Here is a 22,993-nt window from a genome sequence, read left to right as displayed (position 1 = left end):
GAAATGATAACTAGTTTCATTTTTCTGTTTTTAAAAAAAATATATAGGTTTTGAATGACTATAATGGTCCATCCTGGCCTCATGGTCACTTTAAATGGTATTCACAAGTCACAGGGAAATTCCCTGTTTCGTGATTTTTAGAAAGCTTCAAATGTCACGAAAATCTTTGAAAGGCCGCCTTTATTCACAATTTACACAAGATGGGGTGTGTCAGAATGCTGGATGAGCAAATTCTCATAGATATGTTTTCTAAAACCATTAATAATATTTGGAGTGAGGTTTTAATGGGGTTTTTTCTTGTCATTTTATAGTTACCATTGCCTTGTTGTAGCCAGAATATGCACACATTTTTAGTGTGACAATGTAATAGAAATTAGAAATAGTGGGGTTTCAGAATGAGATGTTGTAGTTATACCACTTAACTGATAAACATAAAACACAGTGATTAAAGTAGTAATAGCTGGAGGACACATACACTCTCAAAAGGACTACGCCCCTTTCATTAAAAAATGAAATACATTGTCATTTCTTTCTGAAATGAATTAACTTTTATAAGAAAGACAGAAATCAGAATTATTTAACAAGAATTGTGGAGGAGTCATCTGCACATGGGAATGAGAAAGAAATTGTGGGGAAATTGTACTTTGTACTTATAGTCAGCTTCTGTTTAACTGAATTAAAAAACAGTCATATGATTTACTCATGTATAAAGTACATTCAAATCCATTTCATTTAGTATAATGAAGGTGGTCCTGATTATTATGATCCAAACAGAAAAGACGAGAAGAAAGCTGAATGACAGCAACACTGAAGATGTTGCAGCAATTTACGGCTACTGCTGGCTGTTTGGTACCAAATAGAAAATTAAATGAGAAACTTGAGAAAAACAAATGTTCAATGTTGCATTATAATGTGATAAATTGCATGTTTTAATGTGATGAATGAAATAAATCAAGCAGAACCTAGCTCTGTGTGGAAACGGTCTGCCTCGGTGGATGTGTAAGATAGAGAGTCAGAGTAAAAGGTCGAAGGATAGATAAAAAGATAGCGGGTCAAATCACCGAGTGGGTTTAACCAAGCACATTTAATGAAACCAAGTAGACGCCATATCCTCATGGATAAATTGACTCTTTTTTGTTGCGAAAAGAAAATCTAATCTCTGAAACGTTTGCTTTAGATAACATGTAAAATATCATATTTCATGAAAAATGCTGAGGTCAAATCTTCAACATGAATGCCCTTTTTGGGAAGACTAACTCAGTTCCTGAGACATAATGGGTGAAAAGGGCTATGTCCCTTTTTACCAGAAAATGTCCAGATTTAGCAGGCCGTAGCTTCCAAACCACTGCTAGGATTAAAAAATTGAGACTTAGGCCAACGCTATCAACAAGTGACTCACCTCACACAATAAAAATGGAACAATATATAGTATGTAAATTAAAGCAACACCATCCGTAAACCTTTTCATCCATTCAAGCATGTTTTTTTCTTAAAAAAAAAAAAAAACTCTAAAATTTCCATAATAGAGCTGTTAAGCAACAAAACCGAGACAGAGGAATAAAAGAATCATACATACTGTCATCTTACTGTTAAAGATGTAAGACTTGCTATCCGTACTGTCATTAGCTGGATTCTTGTGAGTTTACTATCAGAGCATCCGGCACCTGCAGGAACGGCGGACGAGGAGGAAATGAGCCAAGAAATAAGTGGCATTGATTGAACAGGTTCATGGCCACCCTAATCCATAAACAAGGCTGACCTGTCACTCATTAGTGGATGCTCTATCTTGACCACAATGCTGGCTCATATCCGAGCAATGCCTTTGAGAAATGCACTAGCAAAGGCCTAATCACTCATAACTGACAGAATCTGGAGGCTATTTGCTACAACGGGATTACGAAACCCATTTTTCAGCGCAGTGTTTTACAAGAAAGCAAATTACACACATGAGGCACGGAACCAGATTAGCAAATAAATTCTTTGTATTACAAACGGAGGGGAAACAAGACTACTGGAGGAAAGATAACATCTATCTGAATCAAGCATCTATTAAATCACAGGGAATGAATCGCATGGCTGATGAATGATACAGAACTGATGTAGAAATATTTTTGGACATTTCCTTCATCTTTGATCAGATCTGAGCAAAGATAGAACTTTTATGCATCAGAAAGAACAGAATACATATTGGAATACAGAAGTAAAGTTTGCTCATGCTGAACCCCCCCCCAGCTGCGCAATATGGCCAGATGGGAAAAGCACCATAAAATAAAATGTTGCTTTATAACAGGAGCAGTGAGCTGCAAGTGATGGGGAAATCACTATCATAATTTAATAGTTGTACTAGGTTCATCTTGTTTTTTCTTTTTTCAATTACTTCACTGGTTCTTCTATATCAAACAATTTTCTTTAGGTTCATAATTTAATGTACCGTAATTTTCGGACTATAAGTCGCACCGGAGTATAAGTCGCACCAGCCATAAAATGCCCAAAAAAGTGAAAAAAAACATATATATGTATATAAGTCGCTCCTGAGTATAAGTCGCCCCCCCACCCAAACTATGAAAAAAACCGCGACTTATAGTCCGAAAATTACGGTAATTTAAGAAACAAATATGAACATAATAACCTTAGGTTGCCTATACAACCTCACTCTAGTCATAGAGTCAGTCATGCAGTGCAAGACCAACAAGAAAATGAGTTTATTCTAGAGATAATTGTTTATCTCTAGAATAAACTCATTTTCATGTTTGTCACATCACTCTGGTCGACCATAATTATCATGGGAGGATACAACTTAGGAAGAGAAAGTCTTTAACCTAAGTGTTTTCAACTGGTTTTGTCCAAGGGACCACCATTATAACCAAGAAGCAACTCGGGGACCACTGCTTTGGCGAAATATTATTTTATTTTGCATTGAAGGAGGATAGACCTATAAAGATTATTTATTTGCATCTGTATCTCTATTTTGGGAATCTCAGCTACATTTGACATAATTTGGATGGGTGAATGATTCACAAAATTAGCTGGCAAATAAATCTAAAATCTAAATAATAAATCAATTTCATTAATTATTTTCCATTTCCACCACTACCACGGACCACGAGAGGGCCGAGGACCACCGGTTGACAATCCCTGCTTTAACGGAAGGTGTCCCTTCTTCTGTTATATACTCAGAAGCCAAAAAGTTACACCCAAACAATTCATAAATGAGGCTTGTGTGGGTGAAAACGTTCCCTTCAATAGGACGTCTCATTATAATCCTTTTGATCAAAGTGCTGACAGTCAAATCTGCAAGACACTTCTCAGGCAACGTGAATCCCGAGTGTGCGTTGATCCAAACAAAGAACTTTTAATTAGCGTAAAGATAATATGGGGGGGGCAGGGACTGCGATGTTACAGTTCCCCATCACTTTGAAACCATCAGTCATGCGTGACTGCATAAGGAATTCATAAAAGGAAATGAACGTTTTCCACACCTTTGTGATATCCTCCCATGTGCACAGGGCACTTAGAGCAGTGTGCTACATGGCTCAAGCCTGTCAAATTCCCCATTCTAATGTGCAGTCCCGTTCACGCTGCTGCATTTGTGTGAGTGCTTCAAGGTGAGGAGAGTTCAAGTAGCATAGTAAAGGCCCCAGGATGCCTGCTATGACCTTCTTAATTGTAATAATCCCCGAACAAGAAGGCTCTTTGTGTCAAAATGATGTATTAAATCAATTACATCTGAATGACTTGAATGAATTACTTCCACTGTAAACACTGTATTACAGACATAGAAGAATCGATGAGGTTTGCTCCTCATTCCAATGCACTCCCCACTTGAACCCAGTTGAGTGCTGTCGATAAATGGTCGGCTTCATCTGCTTTAAATAGTTACGGTCTTTAAGCCATCTACTCACCTCTGAATCTTTATTCCTCAATTTAACAAGTCATTTTCAATAGCTCTGACAACTTCTATGCTTGGTAATTTCTGAAGTTAGAGAGCAGATGAGGAACTATATAATTGTAATGTCTTGTGTTTGTTCAAGCTATGTAAACAATGTTATTTAAAAAAAACTAGAAAACACAAATATATATTATGATAGATAGACAGACAGACAGACAGATAGACAGACAGACAGATAGACAGATAGACAGATAGAGAGAGAGAGAGACACAGACAGACAGACAGACAGACAGACAGACAGACAGACAGACAGACAGACAGACAGACAGAAAAACACAGGCACGCACACACACACACACACACACACACACACACACACACACACACACACACACACACACACACACACACACACACACACACTCATCTTTAACAAACAGCAAAAGCCCTTTTCTGTTCTAGAATGACTGCAAGGGCTGTAAAGGTCCATGCTGGGAGAAGTTTGAGAGCCATGCTATCAAGCCCATCAAATAAATCCATCCATTTTTTGTGCCACTTGTTCCCACGGGGGTCGAAGGCGTGCTGGAGCCGATCCCAGCAGTCATCGGGCAGTAGGCAGGGGACACCTTGAACCGGTTGCCAGCCAATCGCAGGGCACACAGAGACAAACAACCATCCACACTCGCACTCACATATATGGGCAATTTGGAGTGCTCAATCGGCCTAACAAGCATGTTTTTGGGATGTGGGAGGAAACCAGAGTGCCCGGAGAAAACCCACGGGGAGAACATGCAAACTCCACACAGGGAGGGCCGGAATTGGAATCGAAACCACACCCTCCGAACTGTGAGGCTAACCAGTACGCCACCGAGCCGCCCCATCAAATACATTTAGAGTAAATATTGTCTGACAATCAGTTGAGCCCTTCTGCCTGTGATTTCATGTGAGTCAATTTTCCCTATGTTAAATACGGGACATTTCCATATGTGGAGCACAAAGGAAAGAAAATTCGGCCATACTAACATACAGTTTGGGGTTCAGCCTGTACTTTATGGAATATGGTCTGCTGATAATTTGCTCAGGATCCTCATGTGTTGGGCCATCTGGATCCATGGCGATGCCATGGCAGCCCTCCCAGCATCATCTCCCCTTCAGGGATGAAAATCATCACCAGCTGAATGCAGAGACATTGGATGGATTCATCCAGTTAATGGCTACTTGTGCCACCAGCCGCTTTGGCAGGTCACCATTTTCCTCTTCCAAAAAATCTACTTTGTGGGTGATTGTGATGGGGAAATGTAGCAGCAGCTTATTTTCTTTGTTGATTATGGGCCCCATGTCGAAGAGACTCAGATGCCTTTGTGGGCGGAAAGTAATACTACAAGCATATAATAGTGTCTATTGCTCAGAATTGTACGTGCAACAATAAAGCATTATTTGTTAATCATTGGCTCAATTTCAGCCTTCATCGCCTCTCAATTAGTTGTTCGACAATGACTTGAAGCAATTTGCTATCCAGTTGTTTTTGTGACAAATAATTCTTGCTTTTGTGCTCTTTTATTTCCATTGCCTTTGTGGAAGACCAATTCCCTGTTCAACAGAGCTCTACACAATCTTTAAAAAGGAGATGGCAGGTGGGCAGCGACATGACCGTGACAATAGCCATGTCAACACATGTTCCATCTCTCTCTCTCTCTCTCTCTCTCTCTCTCTCTCTCTCTCTCTCTCTCTCTCTCTCTCTCTCTCTCTCTCTCTCTCTCTCTCTCTCTCTCCTCTCTCTCCTCTCTCTCCTCTCTCTCTCTCTCTCTCTCTCTCTCTCTCTCTCTCTCTCTCTCTCTCTCTCTCTCTCTCTCTCTCTCTCTCTCTCTCTCTCTCTCTCTCTCTCTCTCTCTCTCTCTCTCTCTCTCTCGGGCTGAGCTTAGGTCCGCGCGATGCCTAGACTGAAACAATACTGACAGCGAATATCCTTTTGAGGTGACTCTAAACGTGTCACCTTCTTTTTTTAAAGCGTGACCCAATTCACCGATGAATTCCGGAAAAAAGAAAGTTGGAATGATACCATGCTGACACATGTCTGACATATGTCAAGAAATACAAATGGCTTTTGCTGATCCGACTCACTATTGTTTCAAATTGTGTTTTTGAGTCTTTCTTTGAAACAATCCACAGCAGCTCCTGGATCTTGATAAATAGTTTGGTACATCTTACAAAGTTTGATGAAGAAGCAACACATTTTTTTCCTGTTTGCACTGTTACACCGAGTTAATACATTATAATGGAGTTGGAATTTATTCTCCAGGAGGACAACTATTGCCCCCACCGTGTCTTCCGCTCGCTTTGCTTCTACTAACTTCTGGAAATAAAGGAAAGACGTATACTGAAGTCACAGACACGCGCTGTGAAAACGGCTTGTTTCAGCATTTCAGAATAGGTGTTTTTATGCACAATGATCGGATTACCAATCATAAACCACACCTAAAAAATCTGGATCAGAATGGGCTTGATTGGGTCAAAATCTTCCAAACGGTGTGTACATGAAGCATTTTTATTCCGATCGGGCTTTTAATCCAAATAAATGTGTCCATGTAAACATAGTCAGTGAGAATAAAGCTATTCTGACTGAGATTTTGAAATGAATCATACATTCGGAAGAGGAGCATATCATTGGAAATGATGAAATATGATTAGAAATAGATGAATAGAAATAGCAGGGCATGCTTGAGGTGAGCAAGAGATGAGGAAATATTTTTCTGCTGCAATTATTTAACTCATCATTTGCCCCAGTAGCCTACTACAATTATAGTCACCAGGCAACAGCATCCAGACTCATTTTTGTACCCCAATTGTGTCTTTTATCAGTCAAAATTGTAAAAGAATGTAAGGTAAACAATATATCTGGAATTAACGTGATTGTTCAATATGTCACTTTTTTCCACTAGGTTACTACAATTCCCCGCTCAACTTTTGTACAGTCGTAGAAAAAGAAGGTCACAAATGCTGCAAGGGGCAAAGTCAAACTAATGTGCAACGAGCAAATGATTTGGCACTAAAGGGAAACAAAGGAAAGCGAGAACAGATGAAGAGAGAGGCCATCCAATTCAATTACTACTTCACATTTTGCTTCACCAAAATGAAGGTCATCTTCAGGTTATCTTCAGAACTTGCTCATTATAACTATGAAAACTTGCTCTTAAAAATGGAACAAAAGGTTTAAGACATTAACAATAGTTTCATACTTGTGCTGATAAGAACAATATGTTATAATATAGTGCATTGTGTTAATCTCAAATTGTACAATACGTAAAAACAAGTCTTGACACCCAGTTTATCATCCTCACTCCCTCCCAGATCCATGCATGGTCCCTCAGCCACCCGGAGGTTTTCCTGTGGCCCCATGCTGCGACTCAGCCTAGCGAGAAATCACCTTGAAGCAATCAAAGAAAATCTGCTTTTGCTTTGAAAACCTCATGCTGAGATGTTTTGATACTCTCACTGAAGATATTATGAGAATGATTCATTAGTCAGAAAAGGGGGAGGGAATCTCAAACTGCAGTTAGGTTCAGACATATGAAGACAATGATTTATGATGTTACCTTGATACTCTACCACCTTACTGGGCTAAAATGTAAAAAATGGAAATGTGATTACTGACCTTAAGAAGCTTTACAAAAAATGTTGCTTGTGACTTGCAGCTAGTCCCACCAAAGCTCAGCATAGCAAGTGACTTGCATGGTTTGGTTTGTCTAGCACAGTCTTCACAGCGGATGTCGTTCCTCACACAAATCGCCCAATTTTCACCCAAGCTTAGTACTGGGTGGCTGGGTATTGAGACACTGGCACATGTTCCACTGAAATAACAGTAATAACCATGATGTGGTATAATGTAGCTCATGGGTTGTTCCTTTTCTTCACCATATTTTTGAATTGCCGTCATTGCACAAAAAAAGGCTTTGGGATATTTTCTAAATCTAATCTGAAATGACATGGAAGAAAATCAACGTGTTTTTTTTTAACTGCACTGATTTGTTAATTTAATGTGTTTGTTCACTCTTGAGTTGTCTTGTTTTTTCAGCCAAACAACCTCCTTCACTTGCATTAAGCCTCTTGGACTTTGAATTGGTTTCTCAAGTCCTATAGTTGCAAAATGCTGATTTAATAGTTCATATAAAATGCACAAATCCATTTGTCTCAAAGTATGAAGAAATAGGCATGTACAACACATGGCCAATTAATCACTTGGGTTCAATTGTCCAATTACTTTTGACCCGCTAAAAATTGAGGTATTCTGGATGAAACACTTCCAGACTGGAGGTGGGTGACACATTTTTCCAAGGGGTCACTGAAAAGGTTATCAATTAGATGTGCTATATATATATCTCGTTAGAATTAGGAAAATAAAATGTTTTTCCACTGTTTAAGAAACATTCAGATAAATGTCGAGTGTGAATCATTTCTTTCTATATGTTTAAACCATGCTGACATTATGAGTTCTTACCACAGATTCAGGACCCACAAATCATTATCAAGGAAACTCCCCTCGTATATCCCCCTTCAGGAAATGGTAATGTTGTTAAGATGAGGTTGACTTGTTTGGCACAAAACACTTTTTCAGGAAAAAAAAAAAGCCAACGTGGTCGAAATGTCTTTGCTCTTGCTCACTTGTAATGCTGACACGTGCACATGAAATGTACTACCTTCAAATTAAAAAACATATTTTTACTTCTTAAAAACTGCCCATGAAACGCTGTGGATAGCTCAGATGTGGTTGTATTTGCTTTGATCTGCTTTAGAACATACCGGAAGCCATCCATATTTTTTTTTTTTAAATACTCATCCCGTTCAGAGTTGTGGGGAGCTGGAGACTTTCTCAGCTGACTTTGGGTGCATAACATGATGCATATGAAGTATAATTTGGCTATGCGGGAGAACATAGCTCAATTGCAAGCTCTGTTGAGAGTAGTCGCGTCTGACTAATTTACCATCACCTCTCTTAACCAGCATGCACACTGCTTTATGACAATGCTGCACTCTTGAATGCAACTCTTGAATATAGACGGGAGACGGAATGATGGAGAAGGACAAGAAGAACAGGGGGAGGAAATATTCAATGGCATTAAGATTTGTAGCACAGTAAGCTCCTCATTACCATATCATTGCTGCTTCTCTTCTTTGTGAATAATAGATTCTGATTGAGCATTCCTGTGGATCACTGCACATTCTCTAATACCTCAGACTTTCTATTTGTCAAGGGATGATGAGCCGTAGAGTTGTGTGGGAGAGAGGCGGGAAATAAAGAATTCCTTCCCTCCTACACATACTGTACAATACACACACACAACCTATAATTCACATATTTGGGGCCATTGTATCTTTAATGGAAACGGCCTTGTTTCATATCTCTGAGGATGACCGGCCAAACCAATTAACATTCCGGTGGAGTATTAGTCCAGTTGGAGAAAGGGAGGCCTTCCTTCCCTCCCTTTCCTTCCTTCCTTCCTTCCTTCCTTCCTTCCTTCCTTCCTTCCTTCCTTCCTTCCTTCCTTCCTTCCTTCCTTCCTTCCTTCCTTCCTTCCTGTCTCTCATGCAAACATAAACACAGATGAATCACAGTGAATCATTTGGGAAATAAGAGGTTTGTCACTTGACTTTCTTTGAGACAGAACTGCGCATTACCAAGTCTGCCAAAAAGGAGATTAGAAAGGAAACAAAAACTATTCACTAAGACTTCTATTCAAATACATGTCGCGTCGCACGTCTTATTGTTCTACTTGGCTTTAACTTAGAATGCTTATTTGGACCGGGTGACCAACAGCTTAACAATCATTTTGTGTACCTGGCTCAGTACAATTCATTTGGTGAATAATCTCTCCCGCCTTTCCTAGTCTATGGCGATTGCCACTTTGATCTCCTGGCATCTTAAGAAAAGTGGCCAAATGGATCCAAGGTGCTAAAAGTCCTGTAAATCACAAAGATGAGATAGTTCTTGGTAGTACCCTGATGAAGGACCACTTCTGTCCTATGGACCTCAGCAGTACAAATTAATAGCCCGAAATACAACCGTTAAAATAAATGATCATCTCTCTCAAAGCCATCAGAAATCAAACCTGAACATTAAATTCATCCTGAAGGAGAAATTTATGGGATTGTTGTTAAATTTCATTGTTTATTTTTATTGAATTTTAGCATAAGTGAATATGTTACAATTATTATAATTCACTAAACTTAGTGATGGTATTAATTTTGTGTTGTAAAGTTGGACATTATATTCTGTTCATATGTAAATTGTCTTCCTGGCTGGAGTTTTGACTACAATTATGTTCTGAAAATCATTCAAGCTATATTTTATAATGTTTAATGTAAGATTTCCTGTAGTTTTTTTTTTTATATACCATGTACCGTAATTTTCGGACTATAAGTCGCACCGGAGTATAAGTCGCACCAGCCATAAAATGCCCAAAAAAGTGAAAAAAAACCATATATATGTATATAAATCGCTCCTGAGTATAAGTCGCCCCCCCACCCAAACTATGAAAAAAAACCGCGACTTATAGTCCGAAAATTACGGTATATAATTTAAAGAGTCCTTTTCAGAAAGTGTACGGTGTTTTGGAAAAGAAATGTCATTTAATATTTGCATACAACATTCCTGAATTAAACTTTGCAGGCTTAAATGTATATTTTAGGGATAGTGGCTACAGTGACCAACAGTATATTTATCTTGCATTTCTTGTCACATCTGTTTTGTATCTGCCACAAAATTATTCTAGAAATTATTTAATAGAAGAATGTATTATGGATTGACTTTTCCTTGTCAACTGACCTACAAATTCCTCATTTGTCCCACTGTGGTGGAAAACACAACAGAGCTCCAGCAAGCTGGGAGGCAAACACATGAAGGCGCTTTCCTCAAATTATCTCATTGCAGCATAAACAAAGCAATCCTGTTTTCACAAAGCTGCCATATATTCCCAATTTGTCTTCTTGGGAATACAAAAAGTCAGGTTTTCACTCTTGAATTTTGTTAATTTCTCTGGTATAGTAAAATGCAACCTAACACTACTATTAAAATACCCCCAAAGCGAAGTGTCTGGACCCTGAAGAACTTTTAGCTGTAACACAATATGCAAAGCAAAGAATTATCTAAAGCACGGGGGTCAAACACAAGGCCCGGGGGCCAGATGCGGCCTGTCCCATCATTTTAAGTGGCCCACGAAGACACATTTTCTATCGACTTTGTGTCATTCCTAAAATTACAAATTGTCTTAACTTTTAAAAAATGTAGATATTGTTTGCAATTTTTATGACCATCTTTTAAAAATATTTGAACAGTTTTTACTAGTTTCTGATTTCAAAACTAGTTAGTCATCAGTGTTTTGTTGAGTGCGTGCGTGTTTTGTGATGGGGGGCACGAGTTTCCATCAGCGAGGCGTGAAGGACGGCCACCCGTGCTCGCCACAGAGGAGATTCCCAGATTAGTCACGCTGGCTGCTCCCTGTCTACGGGAACACTCAACTGCCTCACAGACTCATATCACTCCAACAGCACTGTCAAGCTTCTCCCAAAACATCATGTGAACTTATATATTTATTGTACAATGCACCCATTCTAATTAACTGAGGATGTGCTATGTAGAAAATGTTGTAGTACATCAGCAATTCTCTTGTAAGGCAGAGAAATGTGGAGGGCACAACTAGCACAATACAGTACAACAATAGTTAAGGGGCATTTTAGAGTAAAACTGGGTCAATTCTTAGAATTAAGTTTTTAACCACCATCACATTATCACTGTAATATTCAAATTTCAAGAGCAGTTCAGAAGGTGTTGACCAACTTCCTAATATACCAACAGGACGTAAAAACACAAATATTGAGGCATGAAATGAATGACTTCACTTTAGCAGCAACTTGCTAATTTTGTGGATCTTTTTTCCCCGAAGACTAATCCCAGCAACCTGAAGCAAGGATTTTTATCAAATAATAAGAATATTACAACATAACAAATGAAGTAGTTTCTTTTTCATATAATCAAGTGTTTTTATACCTTAAATTCACTTTCAATATAGCGGCAACCTGTATTTTCTGGTCCTCAAGCAATGCAATGAAGAGAAAAAAGAAGATAAGATCTACTGAATTATAATTTGTGAACAGTTATGACAAATTTAACAAACAAAATAACAAACAATTAACATTACTGATATTATTAATATTGTATAGTATATTAACATATATTTATCATTACAGGTTACTCTCAGGCTGATGATGTCATAATTTAATGCCACATGTTCTAAATAAAGCAATGAAGTATGATAAAAATTTGAATTGAATAGAACTGAAAGAACAATTGCTTTTTAATGACTTGCAGGAATAACAATAATTTATGTGTACATTTAATCATTATTTCTCTGTTATTTTTCTACTTAACGTCCTTAATATTAAATATTCATGAAGTTTTTCTTTTCACAACGACCCTCACACTTCGGTGTACCTACCAATTATACAATAAAATATTTTCCCCAAAACATTGGATTCCACAGCAGCATCTTGTTTCAGTTCTTTTCACAATTTTCCCAATCTTTTTTTTGTTGACACAGTGGACTCTACAGCAAAAAGCAGCAAAACCAGTACCAGCTCTAAACCATTCAACCACCAAGTACCGCAAAATGACATTGACTCAGTAATGCATACGTTTGTCTAAATTCCTTTAAGCCCCTTCAAACACTTGGGGTTTGGTGGTGTGGTTAGACTCATTATAGTCGTAAATTAGACGAGATGAACTCGAAGCCATCGGCACTATAATCTAACTCCTTAAAAGGACTGCAAATTAGACTGGAGTGGAGGTGACTGCATGACAGCAAACTTATTTGGCCCCCTTTTTTTTTTTTTTACAATTGAAGGTGCTGCATCTGTCCAAAGGGAAGCTGCTCTGCTTGGTGTAAAAATGTGCATAGCAAAGCCTTTTTTGCCGGCATATTAATATGGTGTCATTGCCCCGGCACGTTCTGACATTGAAGGAGTCCAAATACATATTAAGCAATATTTGAGGGACTCAATGACAGAAAAGCAATTCAAAGGTGAGATGATGGCCTGTCATTCAGGTAAAAAGGGAGTGGATGAAGAGGAAAAATGAGGTCTGTAAAATTTATAGTTTTGTCTTTTAAGGGAGCCTCTTTTGATGAGAAAAGCGAGCTTTGTGGTCATTGATCACACTTGCAATGAAAGAAAGCTCGCACGACTGATGGCTGAGATGCCAAATTAAAAGCCACTTGCTGCTTTCTAACACTCAATGCAGAGGAGACTCCTTTTAGAAATGTTCTTTATAATAATGTATTATTTTAAATTTCGGAATTATAAAACAAATGCTGGTGCATTTAGAAAAGCATGCTCTTGATGGGCATTATTGCAAAGAAGGGCTCATTCATAATTTTGAGAGAGTTCTTAGTCAAATTTGCCACAAGATTCAGTCCATTTAAAAGAAAACTCTACCTTCAATAATAAACAAGAAGTCATTTGTAATTCAGATCATGTAATGTATCGCATTTCATGTGTGCAGCAGGGGCCAGTAGCTTGTAGCATGCAAGCAATTTATCCCACCAAATAACCATTGGGAATGTTTTGCACTTGAGGACTTGTCACAACTATATAAAAACACCTAAATAAAGACAACCATTTCATACAAGTTTCCATCCATCCATCCATCCATCCATCCATCCATCCATCCATCCATCCATCCATCCATCCATCCATCCATCCATCCATCCATCCATCCATCCATCCATCCATCCATCCATCCATCCATCTATCAAACCATTTATCCTCACTCGTGCTGGGGCCCTGAATTGGTCGATTGCCAGTCACAGCACACATTTTTTTATTAACACAAACCCTTAACTTAATTAATCAAACATATGCATACATTTATTGATATAACATGAAAGCAATCAAGGTGTTTATTTGGTGTGCACTGTAAAAACATCATGGTTGCACTAGCACAGAGTCATTAAATTCTTATTTAGCTACTCTCCCTTCAATTATACTTTCAAGGATATTCAAAAATGTATTTAAAAAAGTCTGTTGCATTGGTATTTCACAGTGAAAACATTTAGGTGAGCAGGAAAAAAATAATTGCAGAGTCTGGTTCACATAATTTGATGTTTGTTCAGTAGTCTGATGGCTTGAGTCGAAGCTGGGGTTTTTTTTGTCTGTCTGGCTGCGACCCTCCTGTTGCGCTTTTGAGATAAAATAATTTGATAAGTGTGTGTTGTGCATCTGTGCTGTCTCAGATAATTTTGTGTACACTCTTTGCGATATGGCTGTCATATGTGGTAAAGTGTTGTGAAGGCCACGTCACAGATAAGTTGTGCCGTTTTAATGGCCTTCCTGTCCTGTATGGTACATACATTAAATGGGCCAAGTCATTCTTCTGATTTCACAACAAGCATATTTTCAGATTGCTGTTTGTCCAAACTGATTAGGTATATTGGGCACATATCAACAAACTTGTCAAGAAGCAAGTCATGTGATGAATTTCATGTAAAAACTATGACAATTTGTGATGTCATAATGACATTGGAATTATTATGACAAAGCACAAACAGTAAGAGAATTTCTGGTAAGTAAGCCTATGAGACTTAAAATAAATAAATAAATCGAGCTTGGGTAGGTCATATTAGTCCACGCATTGCCTGCACACACATTGACTGTCAACCATAATTGGCCCCTTGCCAGTAGATTAATATGCATTCCAATACTATTAAAAGGGCTTTTCATCGTGCCGCTCAAGAGAGTTAATTAAACCGGGGATGTTTTGGAAAGGCGAGGATTTAAAGTTCAAATGACCTTGGTTAGAGAGGAGGAGAGGCTCTTGGATGGATAGCTCCTCTCTTCAGTGCACTTCACCTTGATGACAAACATTTATCACTCACTAGGATTTAAAGAAAATTATAAAACAGTCTTTCAGATTCCATTCGATAACACGGTATTATAATATAAAAGTGACATTGATAGCAAGTGCAGATCACGAATTCTGTTCTATTGAACGTGGAAAAATGAATTATTTGGAGTGTCCAATTAACCCAACTTGCATGTTTATGACCTGTGGGAGGAAGTTCAATCTCCCATGAAGGGAGTAATCCAACACAAGGACGACAGGTGTCTGATGCGCTAAATGATTCCTGCTAGAATTATAGGGCATTCAAGGAGCTTTTCAAAGTGTGGTTTGACCTCTCTTAAAGCCAATTTGCTGTCAGTAAATTTGGCCACTTATTCTCACCTTGATGAAAGACAAAAGAAAGGACTGCATAACTTCAGGCAATGAAGCAGCTCAATAAAAAAAAAAACATTTTAAAAATGCCTACGATTCTACTTTTTTAGCAGAATAGTAGACAAGGAACCAACGGAGGAAGATTCACCGCTTATGAGAAGTGTTGGAGATAAAGTGATCTCCGCAGATAGTGTCTGAGTCAGGTTCTCCTCACAATAACATGTTGCAAGATTTATAATTTCCCCCTCATGCCAAACCTTGGTGATTATCTTCTCCAAGGCCAAGGCCAGGCCACTTCATTGAGCTCCACAGAAGCATATCCGGTGATATAGCACTCCTCCACCAAGAGCCAACAAAGTAGTTCATTCCCAGAAGACCACAAAGGAAACAAGTCATGACCTGAAGTTGGGATCCAATTAATCAACTGCCAAACTATTTAAGTACAATTCGTTTTAGCCACCACAAACAAGATTATTCTCTAAAGCAAAAAGGGACAACAAACTTTAGCAAGTCTGTGTTTTTTTGTGTGTGTAAAATAACTACAGAGGGTCCTCTTGTCCAAGCCACTAAAGAAGAGGCAGACCATTAGTCACGCTACCACGAATAAGTTGAACTTCAGCTTCTAGCACCCGGGTGACCAAAGCAGTAGTCGGTGGTAACCAGACAATATTTTCAAAGGACAAACACTTTGAGTAGAAAAGCAACAGCGTTTAGAGATTCAAGGCAATATCCCTAATTTCAACTGGATATTTGTATTTAATTTCATATATGATTTGACTTGAGAATGTAAGTCAATGATTCTCTTTATGTGCCCCCTAATGGACTGGAATCAAGTCTAGGGTGTACATGACCTCTTGCCCAAAATTCAGCTCCAACTCATTCAAAACCATTAACTTAATAGGGGTAGAAAATAGATTGAAGTAATTTGACATCAATCATAAAAAAACAGTCACCGATCACTATTGCATCAGTGGAGCTCTCGATCCATCAGAGTTATGATGGCTGTTTGATGATGTGACATTTTACCAACACTTCAGATTTGGTTGTCATCGCAGCTCTATTGAGTGAAATCTTACATTTAACCTCTCATGGAGTCATTTATAAATGTTGATGTGTTATCATTATTATTATTATTATTATTATATATTTCAGTATAAAATGTGATAAATCAAAACACATGTTTGACTAGAGAAAGGACTCTCACCTTAGGCTGAGGAGAAAGGCACATAGAAATATCAGAGCAGGAGGACATTCATCAGACCAGGATCGCACTCCACCTGCCAGACAGAGATTTAACATAAGTCTGCCTTCAAAGAAGATAAGCACTTTATCAATGCACTCAAGATAATAAGAACCTCAGTGCAGACCTTTGTCTGATTTCAAGTTTCAGGCTATAAATCTATTTTAGTAAACAGACATTTTTAAGAACCAGTCTCTTGTAACTTGAAACACCACCCAATGAATTATGAATAACATTGACCAAGAGTTATATAAAAGTAGGTCTGCGCTGTCAGAACTTTGTTGAGGAAGTGTGAAGACTCAAACTCTGCAGCACACCGCGCAGCTTTTGACCCCTATTGGTGAGCCGCCACTGCTCAACCAGCATTCATCAATTGATTTACATTGATTAGCAAATAATACAAACTAATGCACAACGTGTCCAATGGAAGCCATTTATGATGCAGTGCAGTTCTACACCACTACAAACAGTGTTGTCGGTTTAAAGCAGAGAAAGTTTGGATACATCTCAAACTCATCTCAAACATACAAAATGTGTCCTTCGGATGTATACCACACCGCAGAGAAAGAAGAAAACTAAGTGACGGAAAGATGTCACGTCTTATAAAAAAAAATGAAGAAAGTTTAGATCACTTGGGAGGCTGCAAGTGAAAAATGCCAAGTGTTTCTCACTCTGCATCATGTTTACGTGACAGCATGAGTTTTTAGTTGTTTTACGAAACAAGTGATGCCAGAAAGGCAAATGTCGTTTCCAAAATATGCATATCGGACATATATTTGCACTGGAAAAAAAGGTGATTGTGATGTTATACCTTGGATTTAAATGCATTCAAGTTCAACCGTATCTTTTTGACTCTTCATAAACAAGAAAGACACTTGATGGAGTTTTTAACGGACTCCCTCAGGCACACAAAGAACAGACAACGCCCCTTCCCATTAATCGAATGTATGGGAGCCAAGTATACAAAGTGGCAGTACTCGGAATATGATCGATTGAAAACCAATTTGCCCCTCTGCTTAATACGCCGGAACCTGATGAATGATGGTCCTGATTAGGGATGAGCAATCCACAAGAGCAGCGAGATTGGTGAAGTTTTAGCATCAAGCTGTCACCATGCAACACCACCTTGTCTGACCAACTGACTTCCACACAGACAAGCCGACTCCTGAGGCGGCTGCTAAAATTGCCCAGCTTTTCCATCTCCCGCTGTCTGTGATTTGACTCTGATTGTCTGTGAATCATTGAATCCTCTGAACTTGGACCTGGAATGACCTACACTGAGTGCATACAAACAGTTGCCCATGCCTGGTCCAAAGCCCGTTTAGCCTACCCGGCGCTTCATTTCCCATGAACACTAAAGACCCCACTACTTTAAACACTCACACAAATCCTAGACCCCAATGCCAAAGTCTTTGTCATAGTCTAGTGGGCACCTTGGAGCTGACCAGGCAGAAACATCCAGGCAACCCTTGACACATTACTCAACATCACAGATCATGTGACAAAGTTGAAAACAATAGCCAGGAATGGACACACAGGAAATGAATGACTTCCATTGTAGAAACCGAGAGACATGAACTCTAATTTTCTTTGGTTGACTACACTGGTCATTCTGCTGCTTAATGTATAGTGTGTGTGCAAATGCGCTACTACAACATGCTTACATTTTCGTTAAATTCTATGCTCCTGGTTTAGAGCTGCTGGAACAGGAAAAAAAAAAATGGGCAGAAAGTACACTCATTATTTTATACATGGAAGACTATTTGCGATTGCAACCACCAAATTGCCACTTCCTGAGTGTATAAAAATAAGACTATCAAATTAGGACTGCTGGAGTTCAGCCCAGGTCTGCAAACATTACTTTGGTAAAAATGGGAGTTGGGGAGGGCAGGCGGGCTGCACAGTTGGCTAATGGTGGCCTTGCAAGCAATGATGCTGTACAAGGACATACCAGACTATTATGTTGTTGTCACGATTTTCTTTTTTTTGTTAAACAATTATTCCACAGTTTAAGTGTGACTGAACTCTGCAGTTTTGTATTGTGTGCGAAGAAACCGTTCCTCTTTTTCAGGTTCAGGTTTAGATAAAGTATTTATCAACTTCTCAAAGGTGTTATGATGAATCATTGAGTGCAGGATATGTATGAAAAACCATGAGCAAAGCAAAAAGGTAAACACTGTTTTTTTTTTTGCCAAAGGATATTCTGTTTCCATGGGAACACAGGTAATGATGGCTATGGCAGACAGACAGGGCAGAATGCTGTGTTTTATCGTCTCAAGATCATTTGAGGGAATGGACAGCCAGACTGAGATATCTTTAATTATTATATAAACAGTCATGAGAGTTTGAATGGTTCTGGCAGACTACTTAATTAAGAATTCTCCTTGAGCACCATCATCAGGATGACATTAGAGTGACTTCTGTTGAAGCGTCTTAGTGGCACGTGGTCACTCATATGACTTTGCAGGGATATATGCCGACATCTTAATAGTTCGTATTCAAATTATTTAATAGACAAAGAAAATATTTATTGGCATATTATTTTAGATACCCATGGATTTTGGTTTGGTATACCAATCATGTCTTGTATCGTTAGGCAAAAAGTAAAAGTGTATATTCACGGCATTAATCATAATTACTTTACTGTTATTTTTTACTTTGACCATCCCAGTGGCATATAGTGAGACTGCATGTTATTTTCTATTTTATACATTCTAGTGGGTTATAGTGAGAGGCATAACAAACAAACTGCATGTCAAAATGTACAATTAATCTTTGTCATTCATGCAGCAATATGCATATCATATCATCTTGCAAAAATATCACCTTTGTGTTCAACAGTACCCGCCCAGATTTGAACACAGAGTTAGTACGTTTATGACTAAATTGGGACAAGATCACGACTTCAATCCGGATAATTTTGTCTGGTGGTTTTCTTACTTTTGGGCACAAACAGATGTCTTGGCTCCACAAAGGTCAGGCTAAAAAAAACACTGATCTAATCATCACTCTCCTAAATAAATGATCAAGTTATTAAACAAGACTTTTATGATGCACATGGACTGATTTTGTTATTCATATCCAATAATGACAGAGCTGTGCATGAATATTAATTGTATTATTATTATTATCTTCCTGATGACAATCACACATAAATGAGCTCATGCATTAATTATATTTTCTTCATTCATGGGGCACGGACACAATTCTTACCTATTTGATTCTAAATACCACCCCGAAGGATTTGAAATGACACAAGACAATCAAAACAATCAATTACAAACGGCAAGTTATAATTCCGAGTCATTCTTTATGCAGCAGAGAGTCCGTGATGAGGGTATAAAAACGTACGAGGTGGCTACTGATGGTAATGCTGCCCCGATGCAATTTGATTGGCTGCTGCATCGCTACAAGGGTGTTACTCCTCAAAAATACTTTCCGAGCTCCACTCTAACAGTTCTGAAACTCAAAGCGTTGTTCAAATATGCTGTTTGATTTTCCAGAGTGCCACAAAATAAGAGTACAGGAGGACACTCAGGCCACTTCAACTGGGGACATGGAGCGCCCAGAGCACCAAGCAGCACAGATGGAAGCAGTTCAAGCAGAAATTGCTGATTGGTTTATAAAATAGGCTGTGTTTAGAAATTGTGTACTACTGTTATTCTCCGATTGTTACTGTGCAATCCTACCTTGAGAGTGTTCCCAGAGGCAGAGTGTGCACCAAGATTCTCGTTTCCGAAAGATATATGCCATTTAATGTGTCATATGTTGCGGACGGAAATGAAAATAGCATCTTGTAGTGCATGAATTCTAATAAATGTTGCACTTTGAATTTCAAAATTGTGCAGGCTTGCTCGATGTAAAGAGAGCCATTTGCAATCAAGAGCTATAGGCTTGCAGATCTTTACCGCTAAAGAGTAACTTGCTCAGTGACCTTCCTGAAGGTTGATCAGTGATCCCCAGAGGTCACAGCAAATGGGATCAAGTGATAGAAGGGGGAGTGCATGTGTGTGTGCTTATGTTGTTGTGGGGGGTGGGGGTGTCTTACTGGATTTCAGTCACAACGGGAGTAGTACACCATCTGGAGAGTAGTAAAAACCCATAAGACATCCTGTTACCTCATCTGCCATTCAAAGCAGATAGCAGGCTTCTGTTTGGATGAATATTATTAACACCAGGTCACCGCAACCAAAATCTATTGTTGAATTTTTTTTTTTTTAAACAATTCAATCAAGACACAAAGAAAAAAGCGATTAAAGGGGCTAAAAGGTGTGCCGCATAAAATTCCATGGTTTTTCATTCATGAATTTTTTAGCTGCGAGTGTCTTATGCGGAGGAGACATCTGTATTTATTATTATTTACTTTTACTTAGTAGTACTTTGAGCTGTAAATGTTAGTGCTTCACTAATCGGCAGTCTTCTTACCTCAATGCTTTACATTGCAATTATTTTGAGAAATAAGCATCAACACTTCAAGTAAATACAAAATTGCCACCTATTACTTCTTTTTTCATAAAAACAAAATGTCAATTTAAGGGTTTCATTTCACCTGATGAGTTATGCCATAACATGATAACTTCCCATTAGGTCCTATCCAGTCAGAGGAGTTGGAGAAAAAAAAACCCCATCAAAGATTCACAGCACTCTCTGGTCTGGCACAACAAATATGTCATACAAAACATGCCAAGTGTGCTGCCTACAATGAATGGAGGGGGAACAATTAGAGACATGGAAAAGCTGATTCAACACTACTATAAAAACTGGAATGAAGCAGCATTCACTAAAAAGCCATTCAGATGGACTAAATGCTGCGGGAATCTAGCCCACACCAACACTCGAAAATGCAAAACAAAAATCCTGCGCATTGTCCTGGACTCTTTACAATATCAATAGCGGAGTTTACATTTTTTTGTCATTCTGATCAAAATCATTCCGACTGAAGATCTCTGGTCTGATGTGAGCTGTTCTGAGTTGATTACATGTGCCAATACATAAATTGCAGGTTCAACTATTAGTTAAAATAAAAAAAAATACAATAATGCAAGCTTCACAATCTTCGACACCAATTCAGAACATGAACAAGATTGACGTCCCGGTTCTCTCTCTCATTTCCCTAGTTCTTTGCATACTCCTCAGCATCTCTATTTGAGTAATGATATCTGATTTCTTGAGCACCAAAACATGAGTGGGACTGGGTAACAAGATATATTTTTCTTCCACTTGGTGTCACGTTAGAATTACGCTGCTCTGAATATGTCAGGAGCCTGAGCAATGGTAGGCCATAAGAGATCAACCACACTGCTTGTCCCCCAAGCCCAATAAAGACAGGATGGGGCCAAAACGTCGCAAACGACCGCTGGATCACACCTCTGATATACATTTAATATGATACTGCTGGTAAGTTGTATGAAGAAGAGATGCCCTACCAATACTGTTTGTTTGAATAAGAGTACGAATGAAATTAAACCATGCAAAACAATATGGTGAGGAATTTAGAGCATGAACTGTGGGGGTGCTCAGCCAGTCTAAAGATAATTGCTAACACTGTGGCTTTCAGAATTGACACTGTGGTGAGAGAGAAAAGGGAAGAAAAATACCACAATACAAACTGCTGTTAGGGACTTGCAAGTCTTCATACAAGTTGAGAAAATGTTTTAGTGCAATTTGTAGCCCACTGTGCAAGACCACAAGCTTGTTGTGAGTGGCTAGAAGGTATTTGGACACCTCAAGAGGCAGACTTGGGATTTCATAATGATATATGTTTTTTAGAACTTGAGACCGCCTGTTGTTATGTATGGTTATCATTATATCAACCCAGACACTACGGTATGATCTAGCTACTTTGTAAAAAAATACAATAAGCAAGGACAACAACATTTAAACACTCAGCCATGCTCAACCAATTGCTAATGCAATTTTCCTACCTTTTTTTTTTTCAGGTCACTGCTCGTCTTTATAAGGGCACTTACTTAGAAGCGGGGGACAAAGTAGACCCTGTAATAGTCTGCCTTCTAATGGAGTATTAGAGCTGTAATGTATTAAGAGGTTTGATGAAATTAAATAATCCATTTCTGATACCAATTATCATTAAGATCACAGAAGAGGTAGACCAAACACCTTGGAGTAGTCGTCAATCAAAAGCAAGATACGACATTAAATAGCAAACTCATATTAAGAACTGTAAAAAAATATTGATTGAAATTAATAATTTATTTTGTCTTGAACAGGCAATACGTTTACAGAGCAAGCGTGTGCACTGGACTGTTGGTTTCAGCACTTTGCTTGGGTTTAAGTACTTTGTTTGGGTTTTTATATTTAAGATGCTTTATTTTCTTCCATTTACTTCCATGTCACCCCACTCTGTGACAAAAAGGATCAGACCAAACAAAATGCACCCCTCGTGAATGGCAACATGACGAGGGTGATTGGACTGGTAAGCAACAAATATTTATTTAATCACTGGGCTGTGTGTGACCGAGTTGAAGGATGTTTCAAGAGGTGCAATTGTTTTCAACAAAAATAAACAAGCAATGTGGACTTCAGATAAAATGGGAAATATCACAAGCTCCCTGCAGCATACCTCCCTGTTGAATAAGCAAGCCTG

At 38.5% G+C, this 22,993-nt stretch overlaps 1 protein-coding gene across 10 annotated transcripts in view; it reads right to left on the bottom strand.

The window, feature by feature from the left end:
* Positions 1 to 22,993, bottom strand: part of arvcfb (ARVCF delta catenin family member b) — a 136,864-nt gene that overhangs the window by 90,310 nt on the left and 23,561 nt on the right. For 9 of the 10 annotated variants that reach the window (XM_037258397.1, XM_037258396.1, XM_037258403.1 and 6 more), the window contains one exon: positions 16,354 to 16,426. The exons of the other annotated variant lie outside the window; for it this stretch is intronic. The gene's annotated coding sequence lies outside the window, so the exon portion shown is untranslated. The remainder of the gene's footprint in view (positions 1 to 16,353; positions 16,427 to 22,993) is intronic. 10 annotated transcript variants of the gene reach the window in all.

Source organism: Syngnathus acus, chromosome 9 (assembly GCF_901709675.1).
Source record: "Syngnathus acus chromosome 9, fSynAcu1.2, whole genome shotgun sequence".
Taxonomy (NCBI): Eukaryota; Metazoa; Chordata; class Actinopteri; order Syngnathiformes; family Syngnathidae; genus Syngnathus; species Syngnathus acus.
This window is presented reverse-complemented; position numbering and strand designations above follow the sequence as displayed.